Source organism: Grus americana, chromosome 16 (assembly GCF_028858705.1).
Source record: "Grus americana isolate bGruAme1 chromosome 16, bGruAme1.mat, whole genome shotgun sequence".
Classification (NCBI taxonomy): domain Eukaryota; kingdom Metazoa; phylum Chordata; class Aves; order Gruiformes; family Gruidae; genus Grus; species Grus americana.
Window position 1 is genome coordinate 13,728,091 of NC_072867.1, and position 23,644 is coordinate 13,751,734.

Here is a 23,644-nt window from a genome sequence, read left to right on the forward strand (position 1 = left end):
ACTGAAACACAAAAGCCAGTAGCGTAGGAACTTGCCTTCCATGGCTCACAGCAAAGGCAGGGTTGAAGGATTGGTATGAACTAGTTTTCAGACACAGCTGCGCCTGAGACCCCGGGAGGTTCTCCTCTCAGAGACCCAGGCCACAGTCACGAATGGTGCAGCCTTGTAAATCCAGCTGGCCAAAGCATTTTGCTGCTCAGCCATCAGGAAACACCTTTTGTAGGTGCGGTGGCATAAGCATATCTCTTTGGTCTTACCTCCACACGTCAAATGGGCCTCTTTTGCTGATTTTTTGCACAAACAGGAGCTGCTACCTCACACTGGAGCAGACTGGACTGTAATCTCTCATAAATGCAGTGTCTGCCCAGCAATATCCTGCCCTGAAGGACAGAAGTTCCTAAGCCCTGCCAAGTATCAAACACCAAGAACTTGTCCCATGGAGAGAAGGCCACACAGCAGCTTCCATGCGTGGGCACGCCTACTGAGCCCTTCCTACAGGCAGTCCGAATTCAGCTGTTCACACACAGAGAGTTGTGGTAAGCTAATATTCAAATAAAAAGCATTGGTAAGGCATACCTCTATGTACCTCCCCTTAGCACTGTCTTGGCCTTTCCTGGGTCAGTGTGGGATTGTTCCTTATGTTTGCTCCTAGAGCTTTTATTTCTACCTCTGCCAGCCTAATTATGAATGTCCTAGCTGAGAGGGCTTTCCATTTCCTTCATTTGCTAGGCAACCAAATGCCCATACGTTTCCATAGGGGTCTGTAAACATCCCATGGTATGTTCTCCTAATTGGAAAACGATGTCTGTAGTTGTGTTTACATTGCTATGCTTATTAGGAAGTAAAATGCTGGGTTGGTTTTGTGTTATGTGCAACCTGAGATTGTACATTTGTGTGCTGTTTGGAGGAGTTTTTAATTGGTTTTTAAGAAATGTATCTTGGGGGTTTCTTGGTTTCTGAATCAACACAGACAGAGGGTTTACAGCTAGCTATTGTACGAAATCACAGATCACATGTCTGTGAACTTTCTCTAAGTTTATTCAACTCCAAAAATCCAAGTTGAGTTAAAGAGGAAAAAAATTGCATGGGTTCAGCAATGAGCCGCCTCCTTGGGAGGCATTACTTGTGATCAGGCAGTAAGTTTCAGGTCAGTTGGGCAGAGCTAGGAACAAGTATCTTAAAGTCGATTAATAACAGTAAAAAGGGGAATCAGAGGTTTCCCACATTTCTAGGAAGATTCATAGTATTCTAGAACCATAAAAAGGGAATCCATGAGTTCATCAGTTCTGATCTTCCATATAATGCAGACTGTAGTAATCAAAATCAATTCCAGATCAATGTCTGTTGTACTGAATATGTGTTTGAGAAAGGAGACCAACCTTGCTTCAGAGGTTGCCAGTAGCGAAGAGTTGATTGCTACCTTAGTAAATTGTTCCAGTTGTTAGACATTTTCACTTTACTGCTACTCTAAATTCTCACTTCAACCCCCAGCCACCAAATTTCATTATACCTTTTGTCTGCCAGAATGAAAAACCTATGGTCAGTTTTGTTCCCCATATTGCCGCTTCAGCAGAGTGCAAGATCACTCTGTAACAAGAAGACTAAATTGCACTATTGGATGCTTCTGCTTGAAACCTATTTATTTTGTAACCTTTTAATTCAGCTCATGGCTCTTGTCTGAACCTTCCCAGTCTATCATACTGTGAATGGTGGGCCCAGGCACTGTATACTATCAAATGCAAAGGTGGTGGAATCACTCTTTTTTACTTATGCTGTTACACCACAGATTCAGAGAAATGTCAATTGGAAGGATCATTTTTGGAGACACGCTTTCCATCTGTTGCTTTACAGAGTAAGGCAGATCTTAACTCCCTTTGCCAATCTGGACCTGGCTCCCTCCTTTATTAGCCACCCTTGTGAACAGCTGAAGGCTGCAGCATGGAGCTACCTGGTAGCAGTTCTACCAGGTCTCTAGGAGTCCCTGTTGTGTTAGTCACTAAGGGCACAGACATACAGTGGCATGCCTCTTTCCCCAGCTGCAACAGAAAGCCCAATTCAATGCTAACCCTTAAGCAAATAGTGCGCTGACCTCCCAGTTAATAGAGCGGCCCTTCTTGCTTATTTTATTCCCGGCATTTGAACTGCATCACATTCCAGTTGGGTAAAAAGACTTTGCTGTTTGGAGCGTGCTGGAGTCAGGTGGTGAGCATACCAACAGCCAGACAGGATACTGCGCTTCCTGTGAGAGTAAATACTGAAAGTCATGCAAAGCATCTTTCATTCTGCCTTGGCTGCAACAGCCAAGGCCGCTGGAAAGGAAGGGACTTCACAAAGACAGAGAGATTATTCTCTTCTGGCTTAGAGACTACCTGGCCTTTTAATCATGCTTGAAAGCCTGTATTTTTAAAGGCTGCTCACTTTGTTGGCAGAATGTGCACCCTCAAACCCCCATCTGCTGGGAGCTTGCAGTCTCACTCAGGGATCGGCTATGCAGGAATACAACCAGTGTGTGGATGCTCTGCACCTCTTCAGTTTGTGTCTAAGACTACAGCATGGGATGACTGAAGGAGCTCTGGGACTTATCCCAAGTCTGTGCTGAAACATAAACTAAGAGAAAAATGTGCAACTAAGAAACAGTCCAGATTTGCCTTGAGTAATTGCACCTCTGGACAGTCTCTCTTAAGGGCTTTAAGCACTGTTACCACCAGGAGAGTGACACTGGGTTTGTCTTGGGGTGTTTGTTGTTTTTTTTATAAAAAGGCAGTTCAGAAATTCATCAAGGGAATGTCTAAAAATTTCAGCAAGCTTCATACAGAGCAGAGGCAGAGCTCCTTTGGCAGAAACTCCCTAATCTATTAAGTCATTTTCAGAGTTCCCAGGGACTAACCTGAAAAGCTAGATTCCTCCCCAAAACTACATGGAAACCATTTGCTAGGCGTTCAGGATGCCTTCCCATTTGGTGTGGTTGTTGACATATGAATGGACTGGAACAGATGCCGATGGCATCCTTACTGTTGCATTTTATAAGCTGCATCATTTTCAGTCTCGAGGCCAGAGCGAACTGCAGCCCTTCCGTGCAGTTTGCTGATGACTCCAAACGGTCATAGTGAGGACAAGCACAGGAAAGCCATTGGGATCACAGTAGCCCGCAGATTCTGCAACAGACAGTTCTAACCTTTCATCATAACATTCAGGTGTTGTATTTTATAGTATTTGGGAGCTTCCCATTGGAGTAGGATGGAAGGAAATCAAGTCCTGTCTAGGCATGTTTGAGCTGTGTTTCAACAAATCTTTCCATTTCCATAAACAAGTGCAGTTAGAAATCTGGCCCTTTACTCATGTCTGCCTTTGTTCCCCATCTGTAATTTCTATGAAATAGCAGCACAGTCTGGCTCACGGGGGTATCTGAGGAGAGAAATATCACCACCATGCAGAAGTAACTCGGTTAAAACAAGTCACAAGAGCAAATCAATCCCAGTATCCACAGCCAGGATTTCTCCATCACCTTCTGGAAGGAACCTTTCAGTTTTCTGACAATCAGTAAAAATTAAATTATATTCCTAAAAAAGTTTGCCTTTCATACTGATATCCACAGAGTTCATGGTGTTCAAAACAAATTTTCCCAAGCTGGTCTACTATATGTGTTTTCCTAATGGAGAACTCCATATTTTCATTTTTACTTGCAAAACTGTATTTACATCAAACTTTGTTTTGATTTTATAGACTCTAACGCTATTTTTAGGGTTATGTTATTCATTGAGGCTTAAAGCCAGTGGAGTCATCTTGGTAAGTCAGACTTTATGGCTATTTTCATGAGATCAGATGTAACACTAGTCCAGGCTTTTGGAAGGAAATGGCTTTCAGGTCTGCCAGTTAATTTGTGAAAAGAAACTGCAAGGATATTCTCTCCCCATTGTGCATTTCGTCCCTAATAAAACTACAGCATGTTCTGATACTTTAATGTCTGGAAGGGTTTTAACATCTCTTCCCTCTTGTCTAGCAATGTTTTAGTTAAAGAACCAGAATATGATACCTTTTTAACAGAAAAGCCAATAGCTTAAAAGCACTGTGATATTTTTTGGAATGTTTCCAGCTGATCTGTTGGTCTGTACTTTGACGATTGGCCTTATTTATTGTCCATGCAGTATTTTTAAAGTATTTTATTGCTTCTACAGTGTAAGCAGAGATCTTTGGAGAAAAGGAGGCTTGATGGGGATGTTTTAAGCGTTGTGTCCTGCAATGTGCTCTGCCTATGAGGTTTTCATCATAAATCCTGGTGATATAGTCCCATTCCCTAGAAATGTTCTGCAGATTCCAAAGCTTTTTACCAACATCAGTTGTCTTCAGTATCCCAGTGAGAAGTGTGTTAATGTGACAGTTTCCGCATGGGAAATGAGGTGCTGGAAGGAGGCTGACTGGCACACAGTCCGTAAGGCACCAGTAATAAACACAGGTTTTGCTGAAGTGATTCCTCCAGGAAGAAGCAATCATAAATGGGTTGGTTGTAGCACATTAGATGCTGTTTTTTTTCTTTTGCAGCATACTCTGTTTGCCGGGATCTTCCACCTTTTTCCCCAGGCAGTAGACTTGCAGTGATGGCCCCAACCTCCTCTACAATACACTTGTAAGTTAGGAGATTTGGCATGCACCCCTGTGAAACACCAACACCTGTAGCGCACCTCTGCTCCTCCCCTCCTCTCTTATCTTGGCAAGCCCCTCACTTTACAGATCCGACCATGCAGGTGGTTTCATTCTCCAACTTTGCCATAATGTTCTTTCTATGGTGTCTGAGCTGAAGATCTGGAAAAATTCATAGTCCTGTGTGATTAGCTGTGCCAGTGACAATTGTTACTGCCTGAGCTGGTTTTTGACATCCATTCCAAAAAGCAAAGCTGGTTTTCCTTCCGAATCTATCACATTACTCCAAATAGCCACATCCATTCAAAACATGTTCCTGTGCTGTCCATATCCTCCACTGGAAACCACTGTGTTCAGCTGCTCTTTTTCATGATCATATGCAATTATCCACTTTCCAGTTTCTACTGCTTGCTCACAGCTGCCATCCTCTTCCACAGCAGGAAAATGACCAGCAGCTTCATACTTCATATACATCACCTGCAAGACAGCCATGAAACCATACAGAGATAGGATAGCTGCTGTCCTGTCAGGAACATCTGCAGAGAACAATCACTCCTCCAAGGAGACCCATCTATATCATTCTTGTGCAACAGATGACATGTGTAAGGATGTGGATCAAGGATGAATGGATTCCAAGGTTATATTCCACCCTTTGCAAAAGGTACCCATGGGATCTTGGATTAAGCGATGAATCTCCTTGACGCACTTCACCTTGTGAAATGCAAGGAGTGCTTCTGCCTTTAGTCTGTAGGGACGGTAAACACCTTAGTGCAAGCACTCTATGGAGAGGCACGGACAAGCCCCAGTTGTGTTTGGAATTGGTGTTTCACTAGTGTTTACTGAAAACATAATTAGAAATGCGAGTCTTAAAAAGTTCCAAAATACACCTTTGAACTCCATTCTTCTCCTGTTGAGGGACAAACCAAGGAACGTAATCAAGTATTTCATAGAAACAGTAATAAATGCATGCTCAACAAGTTCTGAAGTTTATTCACTTGATGCCATATTGAAAAAAAAACCCAAACAACTTCTAAATATTGCAAAAACTCACGGACTGGAAGCTTTAAAACTTTCTTATAAATTACAGCACTATTATAACACAGATTTATATTAATGTTTCTTTAGTGCTTAAAAAAACCCTACCTGTCCTGAAATGAAACATGTGAAATTAATCTATTCCAATTCCTTTTGCATTATTCTCTTTACAAGCTGGAGACCTAACCTATCCGTATCTGATCAAGTGCCAATAATGATAGTCTTTAAGCAAAAACTTACCCAAATTCCTGGCGTGGTTTAGTTTCAAGATAACCAAGTACAGATTTCCAGGGTGTTTCTGTAACTGATTTTGTATTTGGTGTATACTTAGAAGAGATTTCTGTCATATGAGAGAGGACAGGGTCACTCAGAGTTTGGCTTTGCACCTAAATTACTGGTGTTGGTATTTATTTCCTAGTCATTTTCTTTCAGCTATGGGAAGATTATTGACAGTGTGTTGACAAGGACTGGGACGTGACAAGCATTATACCTGGATACAAGGACGTTCCCATGTCTTGGTTTTGGCAGAGAGGGAGGATCTGGAATTAAACTGCATATAGTGTACATTGGGGTGTGCGTTAGTGTATGACAGTGTTATCTACTGCTACGTTTGTGCCTCTTGTCCCAGTTAAAGGATTTCCAGGCTCGGCACCACAGAAAGACTCACATCAGCTCTGCCAGGCAGACGTGTTTCCTGTCCACAGGGCACAGAGGTGACATATCCATGCCAAGGCCAGGAATGCAAGTCCAGATCAGAGACTGGAACTCTTAGGATTTCTGTCTGTATTATTGCATTGAAGCAGCTTCCAGCAATGTGAATCACAGTTCAGAACTATCCTCTACAAATGCAGATCAAAAAGATTATTATTGCCAAAAAAATCCTTCCGTGCGTAGCTTGAGAGAGGTTAGTGCATGAGACAGAGAGATCATGTCCAGTGAGGAAATCTTATGGCCCCCGCACCTTTGTGATGCCACAGCTGTACGAGGATTTTCCTGTGCCGTTCGGCCCTTCCCACAGTGGCCTGGATTCAGCAGTTTGGCTGGGTGCTGTATACTACATGTCTTTGGGTGAGTGATTCACAAACGCCTTGAAGTGTCCAGCTAAGCCAGCAGAAGCACAGCTGTTTATACTTTTATCTTGCTGTTTTCCTTTTCTTTGGGGTCAATCTTAAAATGAAACTTGCCTTGAGAAGCAGAAGGTGATGTGGGAACCTTTCTGGTTCTGCACTTACTGGAATGGGTACAATCATTCATATTTTGCTCAAAACTCAGTGAAATAGCTGAATATTTTCTAGACAGCTGCCATGTCTAATCACACTTATTTGTGTTCAAATTTTGACGTATGGTTCCCATTTCTGGAAAGCCTTCATGCTCTCTAATAGACACAATGTTATTTTAAAATTGTGGACACAGGCAGAAACACTGATTGACACTAGACTGATTCTGAAGCAAGGTAACCCTATTTTAAAGTTAATTAGGATTCCTTGAGGGGAGCTGGCATAAGAAGCCCTGAGAATATTTACAAAATTGGGATGTTAGTCCAAGGAACACTTATTGGGCCTGAAATAAGCCCACACCTTTTTTCTTTTTTCTTCTTTTTTTTTTTTTCCCAGTTTGAGAGGAACAAGTATAATTGAATTGGCAAAGCATTCTCTCTGACATTGATTTTTACAACTTCACCTTTTAGACAGAGTCTCACATGTTATTGATTTGAAAATTCATTGTGAATATTTTAAGATCTGGTTTCTGTCTGCTCTGGGGAAGAGAACGAACAACATGCAAAATAGTACAGTGTAAAGTACAGGCCAGAAGCAGAACAGTACGTGTCACATTTTCCTGCTTTTAAACCCAATGTTTGGCTGTATGTGTCTCTAGATTTTCTTGTTCCTGTTGACTTAGTTCTCTCTGCAACTACGACAGTTATGACAGGGGCACAAGCTACCTCTAGACTAATTTATGTGTGTGCCCATGCCCACACAGAGCTCCATACTTCAGATGTCAAGCGACTCTTTTAAGGGGGCAAAAATAGCAAGTCATCTTTGGAAAACATTCTCCTACTTTTGGTTTTAATTAGTGGTGCTAAATTACACAAAGGCATTATCATTGTATCAACAGTAAGACCACCGCTGACTCTTGTGAGGTTTGGAGTATCACCTTGCACCAGAGGAAACCACATCTATATGGCAGCGATCTTTCCCCAGAGACTGAGAGTACTCAGCTGTTAGAGATGGGTTTACACTTTGTCTCTCTTGCGTATTTGTTGTCTATGATGCTGAATTTCCCCTCTAAGTCGGGGGTGTTTTCCAGGCAATGTTAAAATGGCACAGGGCTGCACATAGAGCTGATACGTACATTGGACAGATACTGTTTAGGTAGGCATTAAAATATGGCTTGCCTGAGTGCTATTCAGTAATTCCTGAATTTGAATCACCCATCTTCTAAGATAACACTTCCCTATTGAGTGAATCACTTGTGACTCTACCTTTGCAATTGGGACCTCAGGATGGACCAACTCGGAGGCTCTGCAGCCTACTGAGTAACACAGCCCAGTCCCACATTCTCATTGCCTCCCTGTTCATGATATTTGTGGTATTTCACAGCTACATCATCCTGTGGTGGCAATCAAGGGACAATGCAATCAGAAATGAGTCTTTGTGCATTGGAGAGGTATGACATTATAAAATAATTTCTCCAATGTAGAGCAAGAATTCATCAGCACGTGTACAAAGACAATGCCATGCAATCTCCAGGCCTCTCAGGGCCCACATTGTGTAGTGTTTTATATGTACATCCCAAGTTTATTCATATTTTAGAAAGCTGCCCTAGGAATGTCTACAATCTAGCATGTAGCATATTACAGCCACGTTGTTTAAAGCACCCTTCAGCCAGCAAATCCCACCCTGTTCCTGTACAAAGACTCCTCTCTTGTAGCTGCAGGCTCAGACAGAGCAGTCTCCCGCAGTGCAGGTATTTGCTCACCCTGTGTCTCTGTTCCAGCAAGAGCAGCATATGGGTAGGCTCTGTGGGTTGTTAGACAGTGGGTGTGTGGACCCCACCTGCAGCATCTTTTGTGGTGGAGGAAAGACCCAGCAGAATGGAGAACTCATCACAGTCCTCCATGGGGATCCTTCCCTTCCTCTGCTCCTTAGGCTCACTTGGGGAATAGGTGGCCTGGAGACCTGGTAGCCAGTACTCAAAGCTGAGATGAAGCCAGGCCACGTTTCCTAGGTGACTCTTTGCAAAGAGAAACTGATGCACTGACCTGCCTCAGGTGGCCAGGTCCGTAAGAGGTACAGTGGAAAATAACAGATCATGGGCTGAGAAGAAACAGAGGAAAACTGAGCACTAGAGCCTCCTTAATTCACACATCTACCCAGATGCCCAGAAGCTAACCTAAATCCAAAGGGTTGCAGTGGGTTTTTAAGCTGAATAGTTCTCATTAGGGACCAAGGTAATTAATTGCCTCAGCAAAGAATAACATGTACTGCACCACATTGCTTGTAGAAGTTGCTGATACCCAGAAGCACAGATAATACTACCTTCCCTCTATTCTCCAGCTGCTCCCCGAGAATCCACATCAGCAACAACCCATTAGATCTCAACACTGTTTCCAAGAAATGTGGCTAAAACAGCATTTCTTTGGAGGTAACAAAAATAAATGGGGCTCAAAAGAAAAGCAATTTACCTAGGAAATTCTGAGAGCTCCAAACATCAGCATATCTCAGCTTTCTTGGGATCTTTTATTTTTATTCTGCATTTTCTAAATGGCATGGATTCAGTCCCTGTAGATGGGCCGTGACGGCGCACATCTGGTTTTATGGTTAAGGAAATAGCTGATTGAATCGATACACTCAGCACAGCTGACTGGAGTACATAAAAGAGCATTTGAAGGAAGCCTTGTTTTCCCCCAGATGGATGAGTCCACCTTCAGTGCTGCTGCAATTGCCCTGGAGTCAGTAGAGTGGCACGAGCAGGGAAGAGCGGTCAATGTATTTCTTCATGAACTGAGTTTGCTTGTTCTCTGTCCATCATAACTTAGGTTTTGTGAGAACATAGCTCTTAAAAAGTGGCAACTGTTTTCCGCCCAACTTGTCACAGTCAGTAACAGAGAAAGCTGGCGGGCTGGGCCCTCCGCAGAAAAGTGGGACTGACCCATTGGGTAAATAATTTCCATCACTGGGCTCCACGATTGCACCTAATTATCTGTGTGGAGCAATTGTCGAACATAAGCTTCTTTGTTCTCACAAGCCCACTGGAAAGGATGGAGGTAACGGTAGGAGAAAGCAGTGTGTCCAAAAGGGTAACAGTGGGAGGCATTGGGGGTTCAAACCTGCCGGCAAATCCTGCCTCAGTGTAAATGAACTGCAAAACTCCACAGAGGCCCAGGGTTTTGGAGGTCGCAGGCTTGTGTTTCTCTGCTCCAACCTTTTGGGCACAATACCACTGTAAAAATTCTCTGGAGGGGCATTTGAAAAAAGTCCCTATCACCTTTTGCAGTGATGGGGCAGCCAGAGAGCGGCACCTGAAGAGTCTGTGGGAACACACGATGGCCCCGACCTGTCAGGGTGATCCCCTGGGTGGGCAAAAGGCTGCAAGCACCAGTTTAGAGCTCCCTGTATTTACCAGGGTGTATGAGAATCCCACAGAGCAACTAGCTGGCTGTAACCATTCCAGCAACTTATCTTTAAGCTGATAATTGAAGGTAAGACACAGACCTTTAAAAAATACCTCAGTTTTATTAGTTGTCTTTGTTGTTCTTGTTCAGACCGTACACAGAGTCTTTCAGACCCCTGTTTTCTTTCAAAGCCTGTATTGATCACAGCTGTGAAGTTATCATCCTAGGAGTGGATTTTCCCAGGCAGTGGGAAAGTTATTTTCTTAGGCACCTCATTGTCACTTCATATTCTTGGGAACTACTTAAGAGTGGGATCTGTTAGCTTTATGACAAATCCCTTTATTTACATGGAGGGATGGCAGTTTTCAGTTTATCCCACTAAAACATTGTGAGGAACAGGCCTGCAAATGTAAATGCTGGTGCAAGGTTCTCCCAGAGCCATCCCTGGGGTTGTTTATCTCCCAGCTCTCTCTGCTACAGCCTGCAGCACTTCCTACAGATGCAACTTGCACCTTGGGTTTTATCTTCTGTCCTTTCTGCAGCCAGGCCGCTGTCTCACTGTAAAACCCAAGCAAAGACAAGGTAGGTTGTTTTTTTTCCTAATTTGTAGGTGCTGTTGGTGTTCTGTGGCCCTAAACCAGCACAGCTGGGCCTCATTTACCTAATTTGACCTCTCCAGAGAGGCCTCTGGAACAGTCTCTCATGGGTAATTCTAGTGCAAAGCTGTAGGTGATCTCCACGCCCACAGAGGGCAGGGCCTTCCTTGTGTGTATAATTACACTCCACTTACAAAGAGAGCACGTGAAGAAATACAGATGCAACTTGGTTTGGACACGCAGTGATGTCTCTAGTTTCTGCCACCAAGAGCTTTTGGCTTGCCCTTCCTTTAAAGCTTGTGTCACCTGAAGCCCCTGGGAGCAGCTCGGCAAAGAAAGCGTTACCTGCCTGCCAGAGGAGCTGTGCTGCACCCTGAGGGCTTGTGCCCTGCAGGTGTGAAGCAAGGGTGTCAGTGGGAGCTGGGTTCCTGTATGGAAGGTACTTGGCTGTGTGTTGTTTGTTTAAAAACCTGGGTTTGAAGGGGAGTCTCTTAAGGCCTATGTTTAATAGCTGGAGTGCTTCTGAGTGTGTAGGGGGTGACAGAGACTATCTGGAGGCTCAGCAGAAGAGCTGATGCCCTGTGGCCAGCTCTGGTAAGAGTCCCCCTGGAACCTGTGCTTCTTGGTACTAATCAGACTGGGCTGCCTTCTCTTAGCTCCACCAGCACTGAAGACTGGACTTAACCAGACCTCATCTCTGGGACAGTGAGAAGGGCAAATCATGTTATTAAAGGGCATTAAAAACTCCAGAAATAATAGATCTAACAATTTAAAAAAGAGTCTGAGCAATGGGTTGCCAGTCCTTCTGAAGTAGTCAGGATTGTATGAAAGTGTGCAGTTTTGCTGCATGATGTCTGAGAAAACATAAGACTGAGTTGATATCACATAGTAATACCTTTTTCTCCTGTAGAAGATACTTGGCTCTGGGAAGCAACGTGGAGGAAATGTCTGACAGATTTGCACCATGGAGAGCACTTGCTTGGTAAGTGAACTTAGCAAAGAAAGAGTGGTGGGTGTCCTCATAGTGGCTGGTTCTGGGGAGGTTCATCTCTATCAGCTACTGAGTTTGCTCTCTGCATCTCTACTCAGAGCATTTGGCCCAGCATTAAGAGAATTTATCTGTTGTTAATGGAAATTGTGTTTCTGAGTGGCTACCAAGGAGGGACAAGGAAGGAGTTTTCCAAACTCTGCTAGTATTTCAGTGCGTGATTTGGAGCAAAACAGGCTGCCTTGGCGCTTCGATTGATTACTCTTGAATAAAGTGGACTCTTAATGCCTGCCCACAGGGGCGTTAAAAAATGTAAAGAGTATTTGTAAATTAAAACGCTTGAATGAAAGGCTCTGGTATGTGTAATCGTAGAGTATCACATTAAGTAGGAAGGCAAACTGTCAGGGGAGTTCCTGGCATTACATGGAGCCTAGCTTGTCTCTAGATTTAATAAGTTCTGCTAGAACTGAAGAAAGGTTGCATTTAAACATATTTATTTGAATTTACATAAGCATACATCAAAGAGAATATAATCCAGGCTCTCAGTTACTTCAATCTAGTTTTTGATAGTTAATACTTCATCCCTTCCAGCATATCATAAAGTTCCTTTTCATGGTCTCTGAAGAACATAAGTAATTGAGTGAAAGGCGCTGAGCTTGTTACTCTGTGTGCTGTCTGGAGGCTCAAGGTAGAGCTCTGTCTGTGTTTCATTGGTTTTTCCATGTTCGTGTTATGTCTAACTCTCTAGGACCCCTAGAAAGACAAATGACAAAGCCTAACAGAAAAGTGATACATTACTTGGCCTTTCCCTGCATGATTAAGCAGTGACCTTGATGAAGGTAGAGGATGCTGCCGCTTTGGGAATAGATGATCATTCAGTGGTCAGTGCAGGGCTAATCAACCACTTTGCCCCTTTGAGCTGCATTTTCTGCTTTTTGTATATGTGAGAGCAAAAGACGTGTGCTATGTACTCAGGGAGCTGGGAGTTATTGATAAGCAGAAGCTGAAAGGGTAGATTTAGATTAGATATTAGGAAAAAAATTCTTCTCTATGAGGGTGGTGAGGCACTGGAACAGGCTACCCAGATCTGTGGATCCCCCATCCCTGGCAGTGTTCAAGGCCAGGTTGGATGGGGCTTTGGGCAACCGGGGCTAACGGAGGGTGTCCCTGTCCATGGCAGGGGGGTTGGAACTAGATGATCTTTGAGGTCCCTTCCAACCCAAACCATTCTGTGATCCTTGTAGGAGCTTCCTAGTGTCCCAGGGAAGCTGGGTGCCAAAGTGACCCTGGAGCACAGGTATCTGTATGATCACTGTCCCCAGCAGCAGGACGTTCAGTCCAGCAGCCCTGTCCTTGGCTTAGACTGCTAGTGAATGGTGTGAAGCCAAGACTTGCATGTTGGCTTGCCTTAATTAGGGCATTTCCCTCACAAAGGAATATATGGGTCTCTTTCACTGCAAAATGACCAGAGGCCAATAATTTAATCTTCCCGTGTCTCAGTTTCCCAGCTAATAAAACTGGGCTGCTCATCCTGCTACCCTCTACTTACACAAAGCTTTCTCCCTCCTGACAGCAAGCATTATGCTCCAAGAAGCAACCCTTAACACAGCCAACTTGTGCATCTTGGGTGACGTGGTCTTACCCAAAAAGCCAAGAAGAGCCCTTGGCAATCACAGTCAGAACTTAAAGGCCAGTCTGTGGTCAGAAACAAGAGCATGTTTTGTTAATACAAGCTACAGCCAACTCTGCCAGCTGTTTCCACACTTTAGCAAGTGTTTCCTACTCAAATAGAGAAAATGGTTGATGGGAACTGAAGCAGACAGATCCATCCTAGGTAATAGAGAAGAGTTATACCCACAGAGAAGTTGAAAAAGACGCTAGATGTCTCCAATGCAGTATGTACCAAACTGCCAGATGTTTAGGATCCCTTAAGTCATCTAACAGTCCTTTTCAAAGCGATGTTACTCTTGAGTATCATGGCGCTCCTGAAAAAAGCATTAAAGTGAACTAATTTTAGCTTTGAATTATGAGATTTTTCTTCAACAGAAGGTGTCCCTGAGGACATGAGGGTAGATTTTATTTCCAAAATGTTGCCTTTGTATATTTTTAACGGATCATCTGGATGAAGTTCTAATGGCTGGTTCAGACTGTCTGATTTATAGCAACAGCTGTTCACCTTTGTAGATGGGGAGATTGTTGGAGATACAAAACACATTTATGAAGTTGATATTCCACACCAAGGGTCAGGTTTTCTTGCCTCATTTTTACACAGGTGTAAATCCAGATAGGTTCCTGTGAAGTCAATGAAATTGCTCTGTGAAAGGCATGGAAATCAGAGGTGCAGGAAATGGCTGATCAGTTATTTCTTTCTCCTGTAGACTGAATTTTAGAACCCACAGCAATTGGAGGTGATTAGGCTTGAGAAAAGTACATAAGTAGTGATAGGGTGTTCCTGCTGAGTGATGGGGAAAAAAACCTGATTCTTGCATGATGCCTGGGGAGCCATTTCTTCATATGGCTGTAAAAGATGGCAACTGGAGAGCCCAAAATTAGGAAGCAGAAAAATAAAAGAATAGTGATAGGGGAGGTACCTTGGGTGTCCTATTGTAGCTCTTTAATATTTTAATCCCTATATTTCAAAAGGTAGGTTTCCTACTGCTGAAACTTCCTGAAAACATTCTTTAATTTTCAGTATTGAAGTCTGGAAAAATAGTTGACCACTCTAGGTTTTAAAAAACCCAACCAAACAAAAACCAACAAAACAAAAAAAAACCTAAACCCCACACACCAACCTGGTTTCAGACAGTTGTATGAGCATATTTTTTTCATCTTCAAGTCTTTTTATTATTTTATTTACATTTGGGAAAAAAAAGAACAAACCACCACTTCAGAATTCTCCATGACATTTGTTTTGGTTGAGCAGGTACTTTTTTTTTTTGCTTTAAAAATAATAAATGTTTTACAAAAAGAAAAGAAGTTAAGTGCCTCCAGATCCTACACCAGCTTCAACCGAAGCTTATATTTGGGGACTTGCTTATGCTTTCTTAAGACAAAGTGTTGCTGGAGCATTAGTATCCGAATGGACAATCAAGGCCACATAACTTTATTATTACCAAATCTGCTGTGTTTCACACATTCACACTCTCTTCACTTCCAGCTACTCAATCCACCTCTGTTTTCCATAAAATACTCTTAGAGCTGAGCTGTTGATGTCAGCTCTGATCTAAAATGCTGCGATGATTAAGTGTCCTCCATACTCCACTAAATGGAATAAATAACATTATTAATTCAGTATGCAATTGTCTGGCTTACTACACTGAGTTTAATATTTAATATAATGTAATGGAGCTTTATTTCCAGCTACTGGATTCCTTCCCTTAACTTGCCTCTTCAGTCATCAGGCTGCAAGAGCTTTGCTTAAAATATTGTTCCACCTGAAGTGCAGAGAGGAAATTCCCCACTAAAATTGAGGCATAGATTAGACATGAGCAACTGTTTTGAGTTCCCAGGGGAGGCGCAGAGGGCTCCAGACCATGTTAGTAGTACAGGTGTGGACCATGTTGACATTATGTCATAACTGTGGTAACTCGGGCTTGCTCCTGAGTGCATGTAAAGTTTTGATGCTCATTTGGCTTATGGTGGCCACGTAGTCCTGAGTTTCTTGAGAAACAAGGACAGAAGGTGTCTGAACTCCATTGACATTAACGTAAACTCCCAGAGGATCTGCTAGAGGTAATGCTGTTGCTTTGGATGGATATTTGTCTGGCACAGTTATAATGTGTAATCGAAACATGGAGTTAAATCACAGGCCTGGGATTCTTCCCAAACAGAAATCAATGGGGTGAATTCACCCTGGTATCTTTGAAGCAGTCTGGATACAAAGCAAATTGTTCGGAGCAGGCTGCTGCCTGCCAAAACCTGCAGCTTTATTCATCTAAAATATTCCAGCATAAGAAAAGGCAATTCAGGACTATTCTCTGCTTTGTCTGGTTTAGATCTTAAAACTCCTGAGGACAAGGGCTGCCTTGCAATGCCTGACACTGGGGCCTTAATGTTGATCCAGCCCATTCAGAGCAGTGATAATGAAGTGAGCTCCTTGCAGTAATTTTGTCTTGTTCTGTAAGCTTGGGCAATAGGCAGTCATCTTGTGTAAGGTTTCAGAGATTTGGCTCACAAAGCACCTGATGATGGAGTTTTATAGCCACTTTTACTGCTGGTGAGCTGCTGTTAGCAGGGAACTAATCTGAATGCATGTATATGTGGAAACACAGTTTACATCACCTGGCAAATTTATGCTCAAACTTCTCATCCAGTCCAGGGGTAGAAACAGGATGATTTGTGTGATCTCCTGGCCAATCACAGGAATTTTATTGGAAAGGTTCAAAATTCCATCTAAAAATCACAGTGTGAAAGGTTTTTAAAAATGCCAGGAAGCTATTTTCAGAGTTGACCTGGATTTGCACAGAACTAGTAATGCAAAGGCAAAAAACAGCTGGAAATGTAAGTGGGAGGAGAACAGGGAAGGCTTCTCAAGGGGATTTTTTTCTTGAAAACAAGAGAGGAATGAGGTATTGTTCCTTCAAATATCTGATGAACAAAGAAGGAAAGCATGAACCTAGGAGCTAGCAAGACAGGTCAGGTGTCATCTGGCATTAGTATGATCCAAACCACTGGGCCTATTGCAAAAAGGATTTTGCCATTGGTTATCCTGGGATCGGGCTGTGATGTGTAAATTCTCGTGTGTCAGAACATGGCTGAACTGCTTTTCTCTGCTGGGCCCCCATGTCTTTGGTCTCAATGCAAATTTGTTCTTAACATGGCTCCACTGGAGCTTTATTCTTTGATAATGGTATTTTAAATATCCTAGGTAAGGTTCTTTATGTGGAGAAAGGAAATTTGAGATGTGTAGTTCTGTATTGCCTTATATTTGTCGCAGAAGATATTAGAAAGCTGGCAGTTTGGTAGCAGGAGTCTGATCAAACCTGTACTCCTAGAAAAATCTGTATCTTCAGTAGGACTGTTTATGGAGGATCCCTGGTCAGAATACATAAGACTACTTCAGACTAGCCCTTGATTGTAATTCAGATACGCAGAGAAGTCACAAGGAAAACTTAAGTACCGCTTCCTTGAAAGGCCTTTTTCCTTTCTGCCTCAGGATTTCTAAACATGCAACATCTTGCCCTGGGATTACAAACTATTGGGTTACACAAATGCTTGCACTGGATGTGTCAGGAGATGGTGTTGGGGATTTTATTTGGGTTGTTTGGGGTTTTTTTTGCTATCACAACAAAATGCATGTTCACAGCTGTATCCTTTCCATAAAGTGAAATTTTTCTAGTTGTGCCAGAGGCTCTGTTTTCTGCTGCTATATCGTAATATATCTTAACAGAGTCATTCTCTCAGAAGTACCTTTGTATTGCTGGTCTCTAGAACTCCAAGAAAATCTATTCTGCAGCCAGCACTAAGGGGTACAGAAATCAATCAGGATTTCAATCCAGGGCGTACCTGGATGTGTGAGCATGATGCAGCGTTCCTTGTGCTGGCTTGTTCCTTGTAGCAGCTGTATTGGACTCTGGAAAAAATAGCATCCATGCTTACTGCCAGCTTTCCACTACTCTTCTCCTGTGCCCCTCTCCACTGCTGTCTGCATTTATAACCCCAAAATACAGCCAGGGCCAGAATTGTTCCAGAAGTACAATGTGTTCATGTATTGCTTTGGATGAGAGATGGTAAAATGGTGCCACTATTTTCCCAAGTATTGAGAACTTTCCAGCAAGTTCTGGCTGGTTGCTGTGGCGAGGTCAGAGCATTGGCAGAGACAAACTCAAAGATGTCTTGTGCCATTTCTCAACGAGTGTGGTTGGTTGGTTGTCTTCAAAGCATCAGCACTTCCTGCAGAATGGAAATAAGAAGATTTTGTCTACGAAACATCCAAATGCCTTTTCATTTTGGCCTTTGTGAAACCTTTTGAAGTCTTCCAGCTCAAAAACGGAAAGCTCCCCGGGCTTGAGTATTTATATTTGTTGGTACTTCACAACAGCTGAGGGCTAAAAAGGACAAGAAAGTCCTGGGATCTGTGCTAGGAGGGTGCAATAGCAGATGAATCTACAGCAGTATGTTGCTTTGAGCCCTCCCCTACAGTTCTCCGAAAGAAACTTGATGGCAAATTTGTCTTCCTAGCCACAAATGAGAAAATGCACTGCTTCATGATGCCTGTACTTTATAGTAACTTTACTGTAGTTGGTCAGGTTAATTCATCTTGACCATGGCTTTTTTTAATGCTCCCTGATATATATTCCTCAGAGAAGAAAACACCAGATTTTTCCAATCTGTTGCTGATGTGGTACAAAGTCCTGCTCCTATTCTGAATTACCTCCCTGTATTAGGATGCCAGTTTTGCCATGTCACAACCAGCTCGTGTCTTTTATAGGTGCAGAAATTATAAGAAAGTCCCTGGAGTGGCAATGTGGTGAGAGCTCTTCTGCCATTAGGGTTGCATTACACGGCATTTGTACGCTGCTTTTGTCAGCAGTTACAGTAATCTCTGCTGAAAGCTGAGCAAGGGAAAATTCCAGGCCAGCTGGGCTGAAGGAGCTTTTCCTACCTGCAAGGCTAAACAGGAGGGAGGGAAGCACTGGATGAACTGGAACGGAGGTTGTGCTTTAAAGACTTTTTCGTATAATAAAAGCTTTCGGACCTACTTGGACGGCAGGACACTGTACCACTAGAATTGCTCCTAGTACATTCTGGCTTGATGCTTTTGAAGGACAACAAGAGGAAGTTACTTTGGGTCTGTCTCAGAGCATGTGAGAGCTTGCAAGCAATTCCATGCAAGCAGCTTTTTTGAAGTTTGCTGCTTAACAATCTGTGCATGTGACAAAGCAATTACATTGGCCTGTGGCAGTACTGGGTTCCTGGGCCATCTTATGAGCCACAGGAATGAAAAGCTCTGTGCCACACAGGTCACTGGAGTCCAGTTGGTTGTTTCAGCTACCTATCTCAAATAATAGCAAGAACAGATGACATTCCAGTGGAAACTTCTTTACAAGGAAATACTTCAGATTCCGGATGTTTGGGATTTTTCTGCATATTCGTAAAGTTAAAATGTTCCTTTAGGACTTGGTCAGCATAATTATCAGTGCTAGGGTTCTCCTGTAAACTGTATTTGAATGTTTGTGAATGCTGTGTGATTTGTGTACTAGTTGGTCACTCTCTATGCTAGAGCCCAGAAGCCCTTGCCAGTGACAGAGGACAATGAACGTGCACCAAGTCAATCTCACAATGCGTTGGTAGAGGTTTAAGTGATTTGTGTACAACTATTAACCAAGTGACGGAGCCAATACTTATGTTCCCTCTGCCCTCCATTTGAATCGTAGCTTATACCAGTGAAAAACTTGACTGTTTTGTCCCTGAGCTGGCTGGGAAGAAAGGGTTTGTGTGTATGCTTGCTAATTGGGAAAAGATGTTTTATGTGGCTCCATGCACTTGCTGTCCTTGTTACGTGGACTATTCCTCTCTAGTTTTGAGAGTGTCTTCTGAGCAATGAGTCGTAACACACACAAGACTTCCCTGGGGAGCCAGATACAGACAGCCTTATCCAGAGCATCAGCTGTGCCTTTCTTCTCTTCCCACAGACAGAGCAAAGGCCCAAGGGGGCATCCTGCCTCCCTGCAAGGAAGAAGCTTTGCCTTCTATCAGCTATCTAAAGACATGTCTGGTTTTCCATCTGTTCTGATGAGATCTCATTTATTTCTGCAGACCCTGCTCATTTCTTCCTTAAAACAATCACTGGTACTCCACTGCATGACCTAAAGCTTTACTGTCCATTTCAGGAGATACTGCTCTGTCTCCTTTGCCTGTCTAAGGTACCAACATCCAACTTCTACGTTTGGCTGCCTTGGTAGGTGCTGTGAATCTGGCCTGGTGGCCTTTCAAGGGGCACATAGTGCAGAGTCTGAGGGGATGGAGAAATTTAAGCAGCATCAAAACTCAGATACCTTTTTTTTTTTTTCTTGGTTTAGCACATTTACCAGTGTACAGCAGCCAGACACGATTTCTCCCTCCACACAGATCCAGAGCATTAGCACAAATATATTAGTAAATCTCATTCCTTGCACAGCATTTCAAAAGCGTCCTTAACGCTATGGGAAATTGGCCCTGCATGTGTCCGGACAGCGAAGGGTCAGGCTTGATGACCCATTCAGCCCTTAGCTTTGCTCGTTTGTGCTTGGCTTCTGCATGCACTGATGGACTAGTTAAGCTGCCCAGTTCCCACTCCCCCAGTGCCCTTCTCTTGGGCTGGGGAGACAGCAGGATCAGGAGAAACTAGTCCCTTCAGAGGAGGGGGATGGAGGACACTGGAGTGCAAAATGAACAGCCCACAACCCCCGAACCAGCAGTACTGTATTCAGGAAGACTTCTCTCTCCACAGGGGCTGGTCTGCTCTCTTTATCCACCCTCTGACATGAGCCTATATCCAGACACTTAAGAAGAAGAAAAAAGAAACAAAACTGAAAGCTGCTATTTTTAAACTCTGCCTTTGGCTCTCTTTGCAGCACTCTGCTTTCCTCGCTGTGATTCAAACAGTGTTCTTTTGAGAACTAGGCACCAGGGCCCTGCGGTTTCCTGGTACTTGGAACATAAAATCTCCTAATTCTTCTCTCACAGCAAGCTTCAGAGGCTGGGGAGTGATTGATATTTTCTATCGCTTCATTAATAGTCACGGCACAGTAGTTTCCTAATCTGTTTTTGCACTGCTTTTTATTTTGAATAATTTGTCTTCCAAATTTTCTCAGCCCTCCATGTCACACAAAGCAAATGCTGTTTGCTCCCTTCCTGCCTTTTAACTGGTGGGTTGAGACCTTCAGGAGCTGGTGAGGCAGAGCCGTCTGAGAGCTGGGAAGGTGGGGGACCTACCTCAAGGAGCTTCCTCATGATTGTTTTAACAAGCTTGGCAAATCTACTGGGGATGTGTCCCGGAGTGATCTATTGCTGGGTTAAATTGGGAGTAACTGCTGCAAGGGAAAGTTTCCTATTGCTCTGGTGATACTGGCACCCATAGTGTAAGTGTTGCAATGCTGTCTGTAAGTGGAGAAGATAACAGATAAGCCATGCCCCAGAAAACCTGCAATCTGTGTAGGCAAAGAGGAAGAGAAGTGAAGGCAGAAGGTATTTGAGTCTCAGACACCATTATAGCAGGCATTAATCACTAGTAGAGACCACCTCTACCTACCCCCTGTATGGTGCTTTCCTAGCCCAGTCCCACCACTAAATTAGGGATACTGACCGTGTGTGGAGGTGATGAGTGGGTCTGGAAGATGCCATAGATCCTGAGGGAAGAGTGGGGCATTAAACTCTCGTTCACTGCTCTGCAAGGAAGGTCTGTCAAGAGAATTGATAATGGCCATGCTCAGAGCTACTCAGCAATCTGGAGCACATAAGACCTCTCTGCAGCACTGCTTCAGGCCCTGCTGTTTCTTCCTTTTGGTTCATGTGATCTTTAAGCATACTTGTGTATGTACCAAGTGGATAGCACTCAATATGTGTATGTGTGAAGGCTCTCCCCTTCTCCAAATCAGACCTGCTTCAGAGTCCTCTGTGACTAAGACAACCCGCTTCTCCCATGGATTAATCTACTTGGCAACCAGCACGGAGAATCTGTAGTTTCTCAACTGTTTCTCCATGCCCCTTACACGCCTCCACCTATCGATTCTAGTCCAGGGAATTACAAGTTTAAAACCTGGATATTAGACCTATTTCTGATGGTAAATGAGGTGCTCATGGCACAGGAACTTCCTGGCTGAGAAACAGGGCCAGGGAAAGCCTAGGATGTCTCCTGCTGACCATGCCCTTCCCCACCACATCGTCGTGGATAAAGCTATACCAGATAAAGGCAGGAAAATGCAGTGGGACCCATTTGCCAAGAGGCTTGGGCATCAGCACATGAGATGGAGGGAGGAACAGGGACAAGGGCTAGCTGTTCTGAGCCAACTCCTTGCTACCGCACTGTTTAAGCTATGTCTCCTCGTTGCCTTGTAAACACCTGGAACCTTTACCTGTAAATGAGCTGGCTTTCCCAGGTTAAACAACTCGCTGTGCTGCTGGGACTCTCTGGCATGTCTGCAATAATCCTGAACTCACTGTAAATTGCTTTTTCATTCAACCCAACTTGGAAAAAGGCAGACAGACTGTAGTCTAAACACCCCAAAAGTCTGTATTTGCTTTGTTCCTTATGTGTTCCAGCACACTCTGCTCCCCTGTGACTCAAAACAATGTGTCTTTGTGCTTATCTTCTGGGCTTGGCAAGGCAGTTTTTACCTCTTAGTTTTTGTCTCAACAGGAGAAATTGCTGTCTAACTGATCCTTTGTGGACTTCCGACCAAAACCATCCAGTGCAACATATGGTAAGTCATTCAACGTTTTATAAACTCAGAGCCTCAACTATAGTTATTTATGGGTGGAAACTGGCATATCAATAGTTTCTTTTTGGTTACAAGGGTAATGGATTCTGGCTTATGTTATTATGACATCTCAGTTTGGGTTTCTCCAGCCCTTCCTTACATTATAATGCCTTTGACTTTACATTTATTACTTCTGGTGCCTGCTGCAGCAGCTTAGCACTGTGGTGTGTCAGCAAGGGAAGAATCTCAGCCACACTCCCCTTGCTCCAAAAAACACAGGCTATTATTACTTATGTTAAAGGCGAAGGTTTGTGTCCTGATGTTACACGTGGCAACAGTGTGTGAGGACATGGCTTTGGATGATCCTATATGTTGCTGCAGTGATGTATCCGTTCTTAATCATGTCATTCTCTGAAGAAAAAAAAAGGGTTAAGAGAGTAGATAAATGAGTATGACGTGTGGGATGACTTTGTTTAAGTTCTCTTGACTCTAGCCATCAGCAGTTGACTGATGCCTGCAGGGGAGAGCAGTTGGGATTTATTGCAACCTCAGCAAGTGTGAGAGGTGTACAGTGGTGGAGACAAACTGTGCTGACAACCTCCATGCTTGTGCAGAGAGCAAGACTGAGTTTGATTTCTGTCACTGCAGATATGCAGCTTTCAGCCTGTGGTATTGCTCTGTGCTAGGTTGTTGTACCACCACTTAGCGCACTTGTGTGCCCTAATTCCAGCACGGGTTTAGGAGGTAAAACTTTTCATAGTTGTTTGGGTCATATGAATTCCCTCTGTGTATCTACTTCTGGTTTCTCAAAAATGGTTGTCATGCATTGCAGGGGTCACCTGGAAAGTGGGTTGACTCTGAAAGGTGAAATGGTACCTGTGCTTGGGAGACTGACCCACCTTCTTCCCTGAAGAAGTGCTTCCAGGCCACTGTAGGGAGAGGGTTTCTGGGTTTGCATTCCCATTGAAAAAGGAAGTCCCCAGCCTGTTGGACTCCTGATCTAGCACTGAATGCACCATGCATGTTATGCAAATGTTTTTTATTACTTCCAGACACAAGTTCTTCTTGAGTTTCCTTTGTGGTTAATGTAGTCCATCTGTACTTTAAAAAAAGCAGTGTTCAACTCTCTTGCTTTTGGTATTTTGTGTAGCGCTACACTCAGGTGACCATTGCAAATGTGTTGATCTTGTTTTGCACCTGATTTTTCAGAGTCTGGAGCTTTGGGATCTCTTAGTTGTTCCAAGACGTGCCCACTTTTCTCAAGGATCTTTATTTTGGGTGTGGGGAGAAAGAGTGAATATAAGAGGTTCAAGGGGAATGAGTAAGATGGAACAGAACAGTCTATATAAGTAGCAGCATGGCTTGGAGCTCT

General features: G+C 43.5%; 1 protein-coding gene across 1 annotated transcript in view; it reads left to right on the top strand.

Annotated features, from left to right (window-relative positions):
• Window positions 1-11,744: 11,744 nt before the first annotated feature.
• Window positions 11,745-23,644, top strand: part of CCDC92 (coiled-coil domain containing 92) — a 73,288-nt gene continuing 61,388 nt past the window's right edge. The window contains exons 1-2 of the mRNA XM_054844509.1: window positions 11,745-11,866; window positions 22,212-22,275. The gene's annotated coding sequence lies outside the window, so the exon portion shown is untranslated. The remainder of the gene's footprint in view (window positions 11,867-22,211; window positions 22,276-23,644) is intronic.